This window comes from Mercenaria mercenaria, chromosome 6 (genome assembly GCF_021730395.1).
Source record: "Mercenaria mercenaria strain notata chromosome 6, MADL_Memer_1, whole genome shotgun sequence".
NCBI lineage: Eukaryota > Metazoa > Mollusca > Bivalvia > Venerida > Veneridae > Mercenaria > Mercenaria mercenaria.
In genome coordinates, this window is record NC_069366.1 from 70,163,959 (window position 1) to 70,179,588 (window position 15,630).

General features: G+C 34.8%; 1 pseudogene; it reads left to right on the top strand.

The window, feature by feature from the left end:
* The first annotated feature begins 6,107 nt into the window (after nt 1–6,107).
* LOC123550058 (allene oxide synthase-lipoxygenase protein-like) lies at nt 6,108–14,351 on the top strand (annotated as a pseudogene).
* Nucleotides 14,352–15,630: the final 1,279 nt, after the last annotated feature.

The window sequence follows — 15,630 nt, forward strand, 5'->3', positions numbered from 1 at the left end:
AAATCTTCTTGTCTAAAACCACAAGACCTAGGCTTTTGATATTTGGTTTGTAGCATTGCCTTGTCGTTCTCTACCAAGATTGTTCAAATTATTTCCCTGGGATGAAAAGAGGTCCTGCCCTGGGGTCCAAAGTTTTACATAGACTTATATGGGGAAAAAACGACCATGAATATGACCGACTGACCTACTTTCTTGTTTTTGAAGCTTTAGCAAAGAAATTTGTTCAAGCAAGCAAGCAACTTTACTCAGGTGAGCGATATAGGGCCATCATGGTCGTCTTGTTTCGAGGGTGCCATTTAGTGCATTTTCCTGCATTTCAAACATGTTTTTGTTACTTTTAAGATATCTATTTTGGAAGAAAATAAATGGCATTTAAAAGCTTCGCATACATTTTTGAAGAAAAATAGGAATTTTGAAATAGCAAAGGTATTTGCGATTATTGTCACTCTAAAATGCTCTTTTAAAGGCATATGGTCATGTTTGCTTGGTTCTTACATCTTATGTTTAGTAAATGTATGTTCACTTATAAACTTTTTAGCATGATTGACATGAAACGAGAATTTGAAAGAAGCAACATAGTTTATGCATATACAAATACAATACAGATATGTAATTATAAATGTACTTAATACATAGTATCAGATACTTTTTTAAATAACTTACTTAAATTTTCACCTTAACTAAAGTAAAGATATCAGGCAGATGAGTTCCTTTTATCTTATGTTATCTGTGTTTCAGAATGCAATAGAAGCGATGTTGCCGTTGATAGAATTGTACCATAAATAATTATTTGCATAAAGGTTAATTCTTTTTATGAAATTACAGTACGCAGTTTAAGCCGTCCGACTTTACTACGGATACTAATTTCTTTGTGCAATTTATCATTATGTAGAGTCAAGCAGAAGGAAGGCATATAGGAAGCTGGCCATGATGAATAAACTTGCCGGAACAACGTGGAGAGCAAATGAGCAAATACTGAAGACAGTATATTAGGGAACGGCGAGACCTTATTTAGAGTATAGCTCAACTGCCTGGTCCATTACTTCTATACCTAACCAACAGGTTCTAGACAAGGTTCAAAACCAAGCATTGCGGATCATGACAGGTGCAACAAAATTTATACCAATCTCCTTCATAGAGAAGCTAACAAGTACATACGTTACAGGACAAGAGACATGCAAAGGTCCTGCTTCAAGCAGAGAAGTTCAGGTCTTTTCAAGGCCATCACATGAAGCCAATGTTGAAGGCTACACCAAAAATCGGCTCAAACGTAGCAGCTTCGTTCACGAGGCAAAGAAACTCTGTCGAGAGTTTTAAACTGATCTGCACATACCAACGACTCTCCTAGGTAGTGAAGACATTATAAACCCACAAACGAATGACCTGTTCTCAGCGACTGTGAGACTTGCTGTTCCTTTTCTTGACCGCGGGAAGCAAGAGGATGAAGGCATTCGGAAGAGCCTCACACTTGCTATGATCAATGAAGACTATCCTCCGATAAAACATGGACTCATGTCTACACAGATGGAGTAGTCACATTCGCCATCAAAGATGGAGAAGCAGGAGTTTTTATTCAACCCATCTGGCAAAAGAGAAACACTACATGCAGCCACAGGAAAACACTGCAGCAATAACCAGAACGAGAGTAAAGCATTTATGAAGACTGTCTCAATGGTTGAAGACTTGGCAGAAGAAAGCTGCTCAGTCGTCTTTCTCACAGATGCACTGTCTGTCATGGAAGCTCTGTTCAACAATAAAGCTCCGCAGCTAGCCAGGAAAATAGAGAGCCTGACTATAACCTGCAAAGTAGCACTTTAGTGGATTCCATCCCATTGTGGACTTGCAGGCAATGAAGAGGCAGACCATCTGGCTAGGCTAGGAGCTCAGTCAGAACAACCAACAACACCTGTGAGCTATAAAGAGAAAGTCACCATCATCAAGGCACTAACGAGACCAAGGATTGAGGAAGATGCTTTTCATCTCCTTGATCGGTCTGAACAAGTGATGCTGGTCCGGCATCGCTCAGTGCACAACAAGCTCAATGCTCACATGTACAAGAAATACAGACTGGCACCATCACCAACTTGTCTATGCGTAGAGGAAGATCAGACTATGGAGTATAAACTTCAGATATGTAAAATCATAGCCAGGAGCGAGCTGCAACTTGGCCGATAGATACGGTAACCTCAATCCGCCAGAATCTATATGGAGGCATTGAGGATCTGCGGAAAATCACAAGTTTCATCGAGGCTACTGGTCAAACAGTATTGTCGTGAACGAAGAAGAAGAAGAACAATTTGACCTGGCCGGATGAAGTTAATCTCTGGCTGATACAAATAATGGTAAGCGTAAAAATCGAGCAAAATAGGTGGAGCTACAGTGGTTCCAGTAGAAGTTAGATGGCAAGTAAATAAAAAATCAGGTTGCCGAATATACAACATATCCTGCACAATAATGCAATGGACGGCCGCGAAACCCCGCCCCGCCAGATCGTTTAAAATGCACTATAATAAGACTTAATCAAACGCTATGCCCTGAGTTGAATCCCATTACTTTCAAATTCAAGGCTTTTTAACTTCAACGCAATGTCATTAAGGCGGGTTTGCAATGCGACTTATATGACAAGGTATAATGCAAGTAGTATTAAGCATACTTTACCAAGATATAGTTTTACGTACTGTATCAGATACTTTTTTAAATAACTTACTTAAATTTTCACCTTAAGGAGGTAGGTTACCTTTATATTTGTATGTGCGCATGCCCAACCGGAAGCTAACGTGACGATTTACGACGACGTTTACGACAAACTAAATGTGTTTGTATATTCATTCTTCTGAAAACAAATCATAGACCTGTCTTCGATCTGACGCTTTATGGTTTAATAATGCAGAAATAATGAATAAATTGCCGCAGAAACGCTTCAAAACAATGTTGCCTTAAAATGACGTCATTGACGTCATGACGTTACGTGCCAGTTACCGCGCATAATTAATAGCTTTTATCTTGTAAGTACGTAATTCTGTGCATTTTCTTTATTCAAACTATTTTCAAATAACCATTATTTGCTGAAATATTTTTTATAAATCTTTTGCTCTGAATAATAGTCAATATTTTGCTTCTTTTATGCAGTTATATTGAAATGTTATGCGGAATGTAAGAAAATGGATGATGGTAACCAATGTTATTTGGAATATAGTTGGGTGAGAGGTTACTTGTTACGGCCATTTTCAAATACAAAATCTAGCAGTTTGATTTGTAATACCTATTTTACAGGTTCCGTTGATAATTTGTTACTTATATACTAAAACTAAGATCTAAAATTGTTCAAATTTCTGTAGAAAATTGTGGTTTCTTGAATTGAATTGATGTTACCATGGAAACGAAGCCCGTGACCTATGTATCTAAATGTAAAATTCAAAAGCGTTGACACTAGTCTATTTAAGAAACACAGCTTCGGCTTTTTATTTTCATTTCAACAATATCCATGAGAATAATAGTAGCATGCTGAACGATTTTTCCATGAAAAATGCCAGACGAGGGGTACTACTGTAAGTATTCTAAGCTTAGAAATTTGTTTGAATAAATGCAGATAACACGAAAATATAACTTACGTTAGAAATAATATGTTTTAAAGCTACATCAACTAGAAAGATAATCTTATTCAATATTATTTTATAAGAAATTACGACAAAAAGCAAGATATAAGCCATTTTAAACATCTCTGTTGCCATGGTTACTTTAAACTTTAAGAAAAATAGGGTACCATGTATAGTGCTTGGTATTTTGCTAATAATATTACCAAAATATTCCATGTTGGTCATTAACAGAATGGCACTGAAACCGTCGAAAACCCCTATTTTTATACATAGTTGTTTAAAAATGAGAGAAAATGTGTTACCATGGAAACACGAGCCCCGCGACATATACATTTTAAGCTTATATTAGAAAGCTAACGTGCATACTAGTAAAATTGTCGATTATGCTGACTTCTACGGATTTCAATGAAACTAAAATATACTGAAAAGTGTTAAATATCCGTATTTTCCTTCTTCTTTCAATATGAAATACCTTTGGAGGGTCATGTTCTTCAAACCTGGATAAAAAATTAACTTGAAGGGACAGAGACAAGCGAAACTGAGATTTTAGCAGTTAAAACTTCATATTACACGAAATACAAAAAGATGCTGCGGTTCAACTAATTTGAATTTACCCTTGTAACAAGGTAACCTACCTCCTTAACTAAAGTAAAGATATCAGGCAGATGAGTTCCTTTTATCTTATGTTATCTGTGTTTCAGAATGCAATAGAAGCGATGTTGTCGTTGATAGAATTGTACCATAAATAATTATTTGCATAAAGGTTAATTCTTTTTATGAAATTACAGTACGCAGTTTAAGCCGTCCGACTTTACTACGGATACTAATTTCTTTGTGCAATTTATCATTATGCAGACTGTAGGTTAGGTCCTTTGAAGTATTATTTTGTATTCTCTTGTTTCATGAAGATCATACTGTGCAGTTATTTAGACTTCAAACCGATTTTTTATGGAAGGTAATGTATTTGCGTTGTTTAGTTTACGGGATCAAAACTATTTTATCGCAAGTTTTGCAAAGAAGCATCTCGAGGAAATACGGTATCTGACAACAGATCTACAATATAGAACAATTAGAACTGATAATGTACATAAACCAGTTGAATAAGAAAATATGTGGAGGGCATGTGGTTGTTTGCTGTCACCAACAAGGGGAATATTGAAGAGTTTCATAACATTCAAAACGATTTAAAAAGTTGTTTGGTTCTGACAAGTTCATGGTTATGTCTGCTAGTCCAACTCTCATTCGGCCAGAATGTTTATATGTCCATCTGTCGTAGAGGTTACTTTAATTTACTTCTAGTAGTTAAATGGATTGGAAATTGGAAGAAATCTTATTCATCCAAACTATAGGCAGCCGAGATGAAATATAATGTCATTTAATAGATGATTGACTCGTATAAATTATTCGACTAACGCAATGTGTTTATATTAACATCTTTAGATAATTGCAAGTTATTTCAGGGTATAAATTATTTATCATCTGTATTCGTAATCGAATTATATCAGAAAGTGTTGACAAAATAAAAAAAAAAAAAAAAAAAAAAGCACCAGGATGACATCTATTTTTCTTACAAGAGCGATTCCTGGCATTTACCGAGTCAGCTGCACCAAACATAATTTGTATTACTTCGGAAAGATTGAATAGCTCTGTATTGACAGAGAGGAAGCAAAATATTTCCCACTTTATACTCGTATAATACGACAAGTATCATAGCTTTGCAGCAAATATTACTTAGTAACAATTGTATTTATTAAATAATGATATTGTTTTGAGTTAAGATCGAAATAACCATGTGCAATAATTGCACTAGTGTCGAACGATCTGATGATTATGAATGGAATATATGAGCCGTGCCATGAGAAAACCAACATAATGGGTTTGCGACCAGCATGGATCCAGACCAGCCTGCCTATCCGCGCAGTTTGGTCAGGATCCATGCTGTTCGCTTTTAAAGCCTATTGGAATTGGAGAAACTGTTAGCGAACAACATGGATCCTGACCAGACTGCGCGGATGCGCAGGCTGGTCTGGATCCGTGCTGGTCGCAAACCCACTATGTTGGTTTTCTCATGGCGCGGCTCAATTATCTTAATCTAACATGTAAAACAAAACACATATTCCTTTTCATTTCATGTTTCATCAAGCTTTTACCCATTTTACCTGCGCAACACCACATGAAAGCACAATTTCCCGCACGACTACTTTGCGAACTTAAATATTCAATATGATTTACAAAAATCTTATACATTTTGATACGATAGTTGACTACTGTCATGTTGTTGATGTTGTTTATGTTAATCTTTGTCTTGATTGAAGTACACTTTTGTACAGAAAGTCAAACGTTTTATAACCCGTATACTTTGGGTCCTAGACTGAAATCAAAATAGCAATTTTTTCTGAATGCTAAAATTTCAATCGTCTCCTCTTATAACATACAACAATGATAATTAAAAAATTAAACGAATAATTATTATTACTGCCTTAAACAGCAAAAGTACGCTTTTAAATTTACAATACACGTCAAAAAATTCAAATTAGGATGTAACTTAGCTTGCGAACACATCATTAGGAATATTGTTCTGTGCATATAATATATATTGTTTAGGTATGTATACGCTTCTTTACAATTAATTATCATAAATCTATGCCAAGAAATATGCTCTTCTAAAGAATGGGAACATTTAAATATTTGAAAAGAAAACTTTTGATTTCAGATGCTTTCATCTATTTGAAGTGAAGAAATAATTTATCCATTTTCCTTTCTTGATTTAAAATATATACGTGTTAGTTTCTTTTAAATATATTTTTTTGTATATAGCCATTTTTTTTTCAAATATACCTGCTATTTTTTTCTAAATGAAAACTCAGACTTTGATATTATCAATGTCGACTTATATTTATTCTTTTATGACGGAACTTTATTAACTATGTTACTTTTTAATATATGTTCGAAAAAAAATCGTACTTGTATATATTGCAAACATTAGTAAGTGTAGAAGGACATGGCGTAATCAGACCTTTATTTTTTTACAAATATATGTAAGCAGATATTTAAATAAGCGTTAAAACAGGGAGGCACCGGCCTCCCTGTACCTCAGTGTAGCTACGGGCCTGGTCGTGTGTCCCTCCACAATTTCTAAACACAGTCTTCTTCAGAACTACTGTCCTCATTTATACAAAACTTCACAGAGGCCCCTTTCAACATTGCCAAAAGATTTAAAATACAGGTTTCTGTCCATATATAACTTGTGCTTCAGTTACATTACGCCGACCATCTTTTTTAAAGATAGTTCTTGTTACAAGTAACAACGCTTAGTAAAATGCCTCTGTCTTATTATTATAAACACAATGTAAAAGGTACGTAAAATGATATATTTGTCATTCTATGCGCAGACTCTATGCGCAGACGTTACTTTCATGTAGTGGTCGCGACGGAAAATATACAGACGCATTCCGGCGTAGACTTAAACTGGATAACATTCAAAAAGGTAAAACTGTTTCAAAGTAGGTTTTAAAGATATAATATATATAAATAATTTTAACAATAAGCCACGACAAAAAGTTTGAAATCGGGTAGTTCTTTGAGAGTACTTTATCAAAAATGCAGACTTGTACATTGAAATCTGCTATTTAATTTTTTAACTGTTCAGAAGAAAAAAACACAACTGCGTTAGTACAAAACTATGAAAAATAATTTATTCTGTGTTTCATGAAATTTAGTACTACATGGAAAGTTTTTAAGAAAATTATTATTATATTAATTCCTTACTAATTCCAATGAAAAGGATAACAAACCGAAATATATAAATAGAGAACAACACTAACGCGCGATGCCGCCAATTTATTTAAGAATAGAATGCTATTTTTGTGCATTTATACAAGTATAAACCACATTGTGACTTCTTGCAAATCCGTGAATCGCGCTATCAATTTTTGGATGATTTCCAAGAAGTCCCAATGTGGTTTATATCCGTATACCCGTATAAACGCACAAAAATAGCATTCTATTACTATATTTACATTTATACGGTAGCTTACTACAGGAATCAGTGGTCAGGAAATCAAAAGAAATGTCAGGACATCGATCGTTTCAACATCTAAATACAACGGCCAAAAAAGACCCACCCACGTTCAATTGTAATTTGCCGTCCGATGAAAATACAGCTCTAGGTTTTTATTTAGAATATAGTTAAATTCAGTGAAAAAATCTACCAGTTGTGGCGATTCAATTTTGATCTTTACTATAAGAAAAATCAGTTTTCATAAGCTGTCATTTAATGTTCTTTTCGAAATTTTGGCGTCAAATTTTGAAAAGAAAATTCGAACAACGCCATTTTGTTAATGATTTTTGCGAATGACATCAGGTTGCGCGTCCAATCGCGCGGAAAGGTCCGTCTTAGATATTATAATACCAATTTTTTTTATACGAAAATAAACGCTTTTTTCCTTTCCATACAAAATTTATGTTGAATGTGAATATTCATAAATGTTTTCAGTGACTAAAAAGGACGTCCTCGGTAAGCAAGTCGTAGTTCATTATTGAAGCCTTTGTGCGTTTTGGGTAAAACATAGCATCATTTGGTACTTTTAGTAAATCATAAATTTTACCAAAGCACCTGTATATACTGCTTGAACTGTTTCAGGCATTTCGTCAAATTTACCATAGTTTATGCTGTTGTCTTATTGTCTTTGAGCTTCAGTCTGTTGTTTAGTCTTTTCTATTCATCAAAACAGTCATATAACCTTTTATGATGTTTTCTAACCGTATATATGGTCACTTCTATTCATCGCAACAGTAATAACCTTTTATGCTGTTGTCTAACAGTCTTTGTTCTTCTGCTTTTTGTTACTTCTATTCAGCACAACAACATTATAACCTTTTATGCTGTTGTATAACTGTCTTTGAATTTCTGCTATTTAGTCTTTTCTATTAATCACAGCAGTAATACAGCCTTTTACGCTGTTGTCAGGCTCTCTCAGAATTCTATTATGTAGTCACTTCTATTCATCACAACAGTAATATAACCTTTAATGCTGGTCCCAATTTCACGAAAAAACTTAAGTAATTCCTTTGTTAAGTCTGTTATCTTAAAATCGTGCTATTGCTTACGTTATTGTTATTTAGTGTTGATTTTTTTTCTATAACAATGTATTTATAGCTAAATGATACTATGGTTAGTAGTATTTGTCTCCAGTACTTATTTCAGTCACGCAATTGTGATATTTCTATTTAAGTCTGATAAAACGAAATATTAAGTATTTGCTGAAATATATTTCTTATTTCTATACTTTATTTGATATATGTTACTAATAGACAAAATGGATTTTATTAATTTAATTTGATAAGCGTATGTATCAGGTTATTTCACACCTTTTTATCATCCAGGACAAAAATGTTGAGATCGGGTAAACGTAGGGATGATGCAATATCGACAGGCGACTACACAATTTGTGTTGAATCTGCTGACAAACCAAAAGGAGGGTGCAGAGGCATAATTTATGTAAAACTTCTTGGAGATGGCAAAGTCGGTGATGAGGATGAGTTGTGCGTAGCTGAATTTCCAGAAAAAATTTCAAGAGGTCACAAGAATTTTTTCAAAGTCGATGAACCAAAGGTTACACGTTTACTAAATATTTTAGTTACATATTTAGGTAGAATGTGACTAACAGCAGATAATGTGCCAAGATATATGCTTTAGCCTGCTAAATTTCTTAAATGGACTAGTCCATCATTCCATATGGGCGTTCACTGAAAATTTTCTGACTGAACAATGAACAGTGCAGACCATGATCTAGGCAAAGTCACTTGCCGCCAGCAGGCTAAAGGTTTGAGTCCAGCTGGAGTCATGAAGGTGTCTCCCCATAAGGCACTTTGTTTAATTAGCTACAGCGAAACTGAAAAATTAATTTGTGTATGCTGACTTAAACATTTACTGTTCAATTCATGTTTCTTTACTTTTTAAGTTGGACTGTAGAACTTATCGCTTGATTTGTTATAGCTTCAGCGATATTCAGTGGCACTTTTGATTAGTGTCTATCAAAATATAGTTATACTTTCCATATTGACAACACCCGTACAAGACAATAACTTGTAAAACTACCAACATTTCATTTACACAAAATCTTAGTTTATATTTCATTTTGTCCTAATATAAATATCTCTTAAGTTTCAAGCTCAGAATCATGGATTCAAATGAATTTTGAGTTTTTCACAGTTCAATGTATTGCAGAAGCTTAATATTTTGCGTAATATTATTATTAATATATATTATTATGTAATAGTGTTAAATGTATTAGTATCATTTATGTACAGATCAGAAACATTGATGGGATTGAGATTCGTGGGGATGCGATGGTCGGTAAAGGTGGTTGGAATATCGATAAAGTGATGGTTACAAACAACAAGACAGGTGTTGAAACGGTATTACCAGTGTTTGCCAACATAAGAAGTGACAGGACATACAAATTTACGACGGACGACCTTTCATTGCCGCACTTGAGCTCGAGAAAAGGTATATCAGAATATAATAGACAAGGGATTCCTAGTAAAATATTTCGATGTTATTGTATTTCAAATGAACATCAATAAAGTACTAAATATATATAGCGTAAAGTTTGTGTGGTCTATAGGTTTTTCAAAATGTTCTGTTTAGTTTGTGTTAATTTAACAATTCCAGAGGACAGAAAACGTGATCTTGAAGAAATGAGGGAGCTATATGAGCTAACAGAAAAATATCCGGGTTGTCCTCCCCTAGTAAAACAGCTACCACCAGAAGAAGAGTTTTCATATAAATATGAATTTCATATTGGTGGGAAATTAAAAGCATTAGAAACGTTAGCAGTATTTGATAAGGCAATCACTGGTGCATTCCATAAGCTGAACGATATAAAGAGTGTGTATGGGATTGTCTTCCCCAAACCTTCAAACCTAGAAAGGTAATTCTCTCTTACAAACAGTCTTAGACCGAATTGTCCATGGTTGCAATCTTTGTTGGTTTTGCTTTTTTTAATTGGACATAAGCTATGTGAAAATAAAGCAGTGGTTGCGATATAAACAGACAGATATTATTTAGTCTTGCTGATATTGTTTAAATGTATGTTTCCGAAAGTTATATTCTAAATATATCAAATACAAATATTGCTTTTGATCAAAACATTTTAGATGATTAGTGAAAACTTTTCTCAAGCAAATAATACTGTCTGTTTTTTTTATTCTTTAGGCAAATGAGAAGTTATTACAAATAGTTTTTTCTTGTGTAAAAATGACCTTTCCGACAATGGTCGTGCAGTCGAGCGTAAGCTTTTTGTACAACTTCATAAAGTACAAGTATGATTCTAGTCTTTGCACTTACGCATAATGCCAATCGTTGTTATCTGTATTTCTTACAGACACGTTTTGGAAGAAATATAAAACTAAATTTGCTAAAATGCGTTGATCGTGGTCTATAAAACATAACGAGGTTAATTAAGAGCAATCCGTTTAATTGAGGAGAAACAGATTAAACAAGCATTTTCTTCTAAGTTTTGAAGTACAATAACTGAGATATTTGGACACCCTAACCTGTCGTTGTCTGATAGTGCTATTTTTTTTACAAACTTTACTTTTTGAAATATTTTCCTTACAGTAGAGAAAGCCCAGTCTAATATGACTAACGATGCTTTAATCATCACAATGATATTATGTTAACGTCACATCAACGTGATATTTAGCGCGAAGTACGCATCGAGAAATAGCGCTTTCAGTTTGATAAAATATTTCACTAAAACATGTTTAAAACAAAATATCACGCAGTGTAACTGTCTAAATTAATTTACACACAAAAACGGATTTGGTTATTAGCTGTTCAGAATAATTCGCCATCATTTGCACCGTATAGAATGATTCCGCAAGACGTATTACCGTTTCCGGCGTGCATAAAAAGGAGCGTGATGACTTACCATTTAGCGCCATATGTCACCCTTTTTCTCGCTCCTAACTAGCTCATTTATTTTATAGTTGTAGATGACTTGGCTACATGGTTGTATGAGGGGGTGGGTCGGATGACAAACAATTTTTAATGTTCAATTATGGGTTTGATAATAATGTTTAATATGATTTCATTACTATCATAGATGTACTCTGAAAATATAAAACAACAAATAGTAAATATAAACAAGAAATAACAAACATCATTTGACAGATGACAGCTGTCAAAAAAGTAAACAAACGAGCATTACAATAGGTGTGATGGCGCGTAACTGACCGCTCTCTACACAGTAATTTATAACTCGTAATAATTCATTAAACACATGAAATATCAATACAGAATTTCAGTTACATCAAGAAATATGATTACAAAGTACAAAAATGTTAATTACCTGAATATATATGGACTATATCCAAAGGTATTTGGTTTTATTTGCACGGTATCAAAGTATAAACGTTTTCAAAACATTGACCGTTTATGAGTGACCAGATCGTGATTGGTTGGAATAAGTCACATGCATAAATATTAGTAAGATTAGTAAAGGAGGCGATGATTTACTTCTCTTAGACTATATATAAATATTGGAGGATTTGGTAAAAGTACAGACATTAACGGGGAAAATGAAATAAAACAACTAAAACATTAAGGATTTACAGGTGCTGCTATTTTACCCTACGACACATACATACGTCAATAAACAGTTCTCTACCATATTATATCTAAATTGTACAACAAAAGATACAGTACATTAGAATCGAAATAATTTATAGCAAAACCGTGTTTAAACACTATTAATACACTCGTGCGGTTATACGTCGTAAGAAATAATTTTACTCCGGCTACGCCCTCGTGAAATTATTACGCCCGACGTTATCGTATATAAATAGTGTTTTGCTATAAATTATTTCTTAAATATAAATTGTATATATATAGTTTTTCTTTTAAGTTATCAGAAGTTTTTCATGTCTTTAATTTTCACGCTCATAGAAAGGTAATGTCGATATAATTGTTACAGGTGGAAAAATGATAAATTATTTGGAATGCAGCGTCTAATGAGTGTGAACCCCGGCGTGATACGTCTTTGTACCAAAATTCCAGGCAAACTTGCAGTAAACGGTCGAAGGCTGAAGCCATTTCTGGAAAGTATGACCTTACCACAAGCTTTACAGAAGAAGCGGATATTCATAATTGATTATGACATACTAGATGGTCTACCAACAAAAGCAGGGTATGTCATGTGTGCTCCAATTGCTTTATTCTATCAAAAGAATAATGGCAAACTAGTACCTATCGCTATCCAGTTATTTCAGAAGCCTAGTGCCAACAATCCCGTCTTTCTCCCAAGCGATCCCCCCACAAACAAATGGATTCTAGCAAAGATGTGGTTCAATGTAGCAGATGCAAATTACCACCAGTCCGTTGCACATCTTGGGTTTACCCATTTAAAGATGGAAGGTGTCGTCGCTAGTACTCACAGGCAGATACACAAGGGTCATCCTATCTTCAGATTACTGATGCCCCACTTTCTTTATCTTATTGCCATAAATAATCTTGGCATTCCAATATTGCTCAACGAAGATGGATACGTGGCAGAATTGCTGAATTTAGGCACAAACGGAATGGTAGAACTTATGAAACGTAAAAACGAGAAGTGGCGAATGGACGTTGATGGTACTCTACCAACTGACTTGAAAGTACGAGGTGTAGACGATCCAAATCTTTTACCGCATTATTACTATCGTAATGACGCCATCCCGCTTTACGATGCAATACGCACGTATGTACGTAAATATCTGGATCTTTATTACGCCTCAGATGTTGACGTGCAGGAGGACTACGAGCTGCAGAATTGAAGGCAAGAAATCGTTGCCCCTGTGGACCAACAGGGGCTTGGCATGCTTGGTGTGTATGGGGAGAACGGCAAATTCATCACTAAAGAACAAGTTTGTAATACCCTGACAAGCATTATTTTTACATGCAGCGTGCAACATGCAGCTGTCAACTTCCGTCAGTATGAAGATTATGCCTATCCTCCAAACTATCCACTAGGACTTCGGGGAAGTCCACCAAAAGGCAACGGCCAAATAGAAGATACTGAACTGCTTCAAAGCCTGCCACAAAAAACAACAACATATGACACCTTGTCATAACGAATGTGTTAAGTACGAGACGTATGAAAAAGCTAGGGGATTTTGAGGTTCACTCTATCATCGATAAAAAGGCAATTGAAGTAGTTGAAGAGTTTCGAGCCGACCTGGCACGCATTGCAAACGAGAACAAAGAAAAAAACAACGGGAATCAAAGAATTGTAAACTATTGGTGTCTGAATCCCAACAATGTACCAAATTCCATAAGCATCTAATGGATGTCTAACTGAACAGCAAATGCACTTTTGAGTTGATTGCTGTGAAATGAAAAAACTTAACCACTTGCAAAATAATACTTTTTTACTTCCTGATTGCATTTTTTTCTAGACGAATTACTAACACGTGTTAACTTCAGCTGTGAATATAGATAAAGAACGAATAAGATGCCACAATGTTTGATCGGTGTAAGGACTAGTGGTCTGAAGTTCTTCTCTGTATCGATTCCACCTCGTTTGTTATGGACAGAAATATTTTATCTCTACAAGTAAGGTTCATTATATATCAATATGTTAAGCTGTCCATTTCTTTTATTTTGCTGTTATCCATTAGCTATTCACTATTTCTTGTAGATGGAGATTATAAGTGTTGAAATATACACGTGTTGTATAGTTTATGTGAGTAAAACATTGTATTTCTTGTGTATTTTGACGGTTTTTGTGGTTGGTATTTCTTGTAGGCTTGCGTCTTTTTAATACAATTTAAACTTTCTTTCGAATTACTTACTTCTAAGAAAATATAGCACATCTAGTATTTTTGCCTCTTTCCGTTAGGGTGATAACAAATATGGGACACATACGTAAGATGCGTCTGTCCTTCTGTCCGTCCGTCCATCCGTTTTTCACACGTCGTAATCTGTTCATAATTATGCCATCCATTAAGTGATACACCAATGATCCCTTTAATAAGATGATGCATCGCGTGCAAGACCCAGTCTCCTATCCACACTTCAAGGTCAAATGTTTACAGGGACTGTTTCATGTCAAACATCGCCATTCCTTAAGGGATTTTGATATTACTTGATACATTTGTTTTCTCATGAAACGTGATAACGTGTCGCACACAAAAACCAGACCTTTGACCAAGGTCACACTTTGAGATCACTTTCTTGTCCGCTTCATAAACTTTACATTCATCAAGAGATTTCATATTATTCGGTACAAGTCTTCCGGCAAAACGTGTCATGCGTAAAGTTCAGATCATTACTTCACGGTCAATGTAACACTTCTTGTCTACTCCGTAACTGTGTCATTAGTTATCACTTGGCAAAACTGTTCCCCAATATTAAGACGATAAATAAGGTTACTGTCAAACTTGTTCAGTCTGTACCTTTTTACACATGGATGGATATTCAACTAACCTCGCACGATATGTCATATGCAAGAGTCAGACCCTTAGCTTAATCAAATGTGAAAGTGAAAGCACATAGGTTGAAACCTTTCAATATGTTGTTACAACTCATAATCTGAAGAAATACATGTTGTTCTGGTAAGAAGTGTGTGTGTAGCCTTCAGTGTCACAGGAGTTGGTATTAAAGGCATGGAGGGAGTTATTCACAGGATATGTAGTACATATCAATATATTGTGCAGTTTTCTCGCCTAGTAAAGTCCATTTTCATGCCAAATATAAGCTATATTGATGCTTGACTGTAAAGAGAATGTCTGATGATTTTAAGCTACGTTATATGCTTCAAAAGGTGAGTCGAAGCTGTTTGGTAAAATGAAAGTGAAAGTAGTTATTTCTCGATTTCTACCTACGCAATATTAGCGTTTTCGTCACGTGTATCAGTCACGTGACTATGGTTTCACTGCATTATGGTCAACCCCATAAGTAGCCATGTGCATCCCTTCAGATCTTTGTCTATACAAAGAGCTAGTTTTAACATGTAATAAAGTAGTAAAATATCTCCCCGATATCGATCTG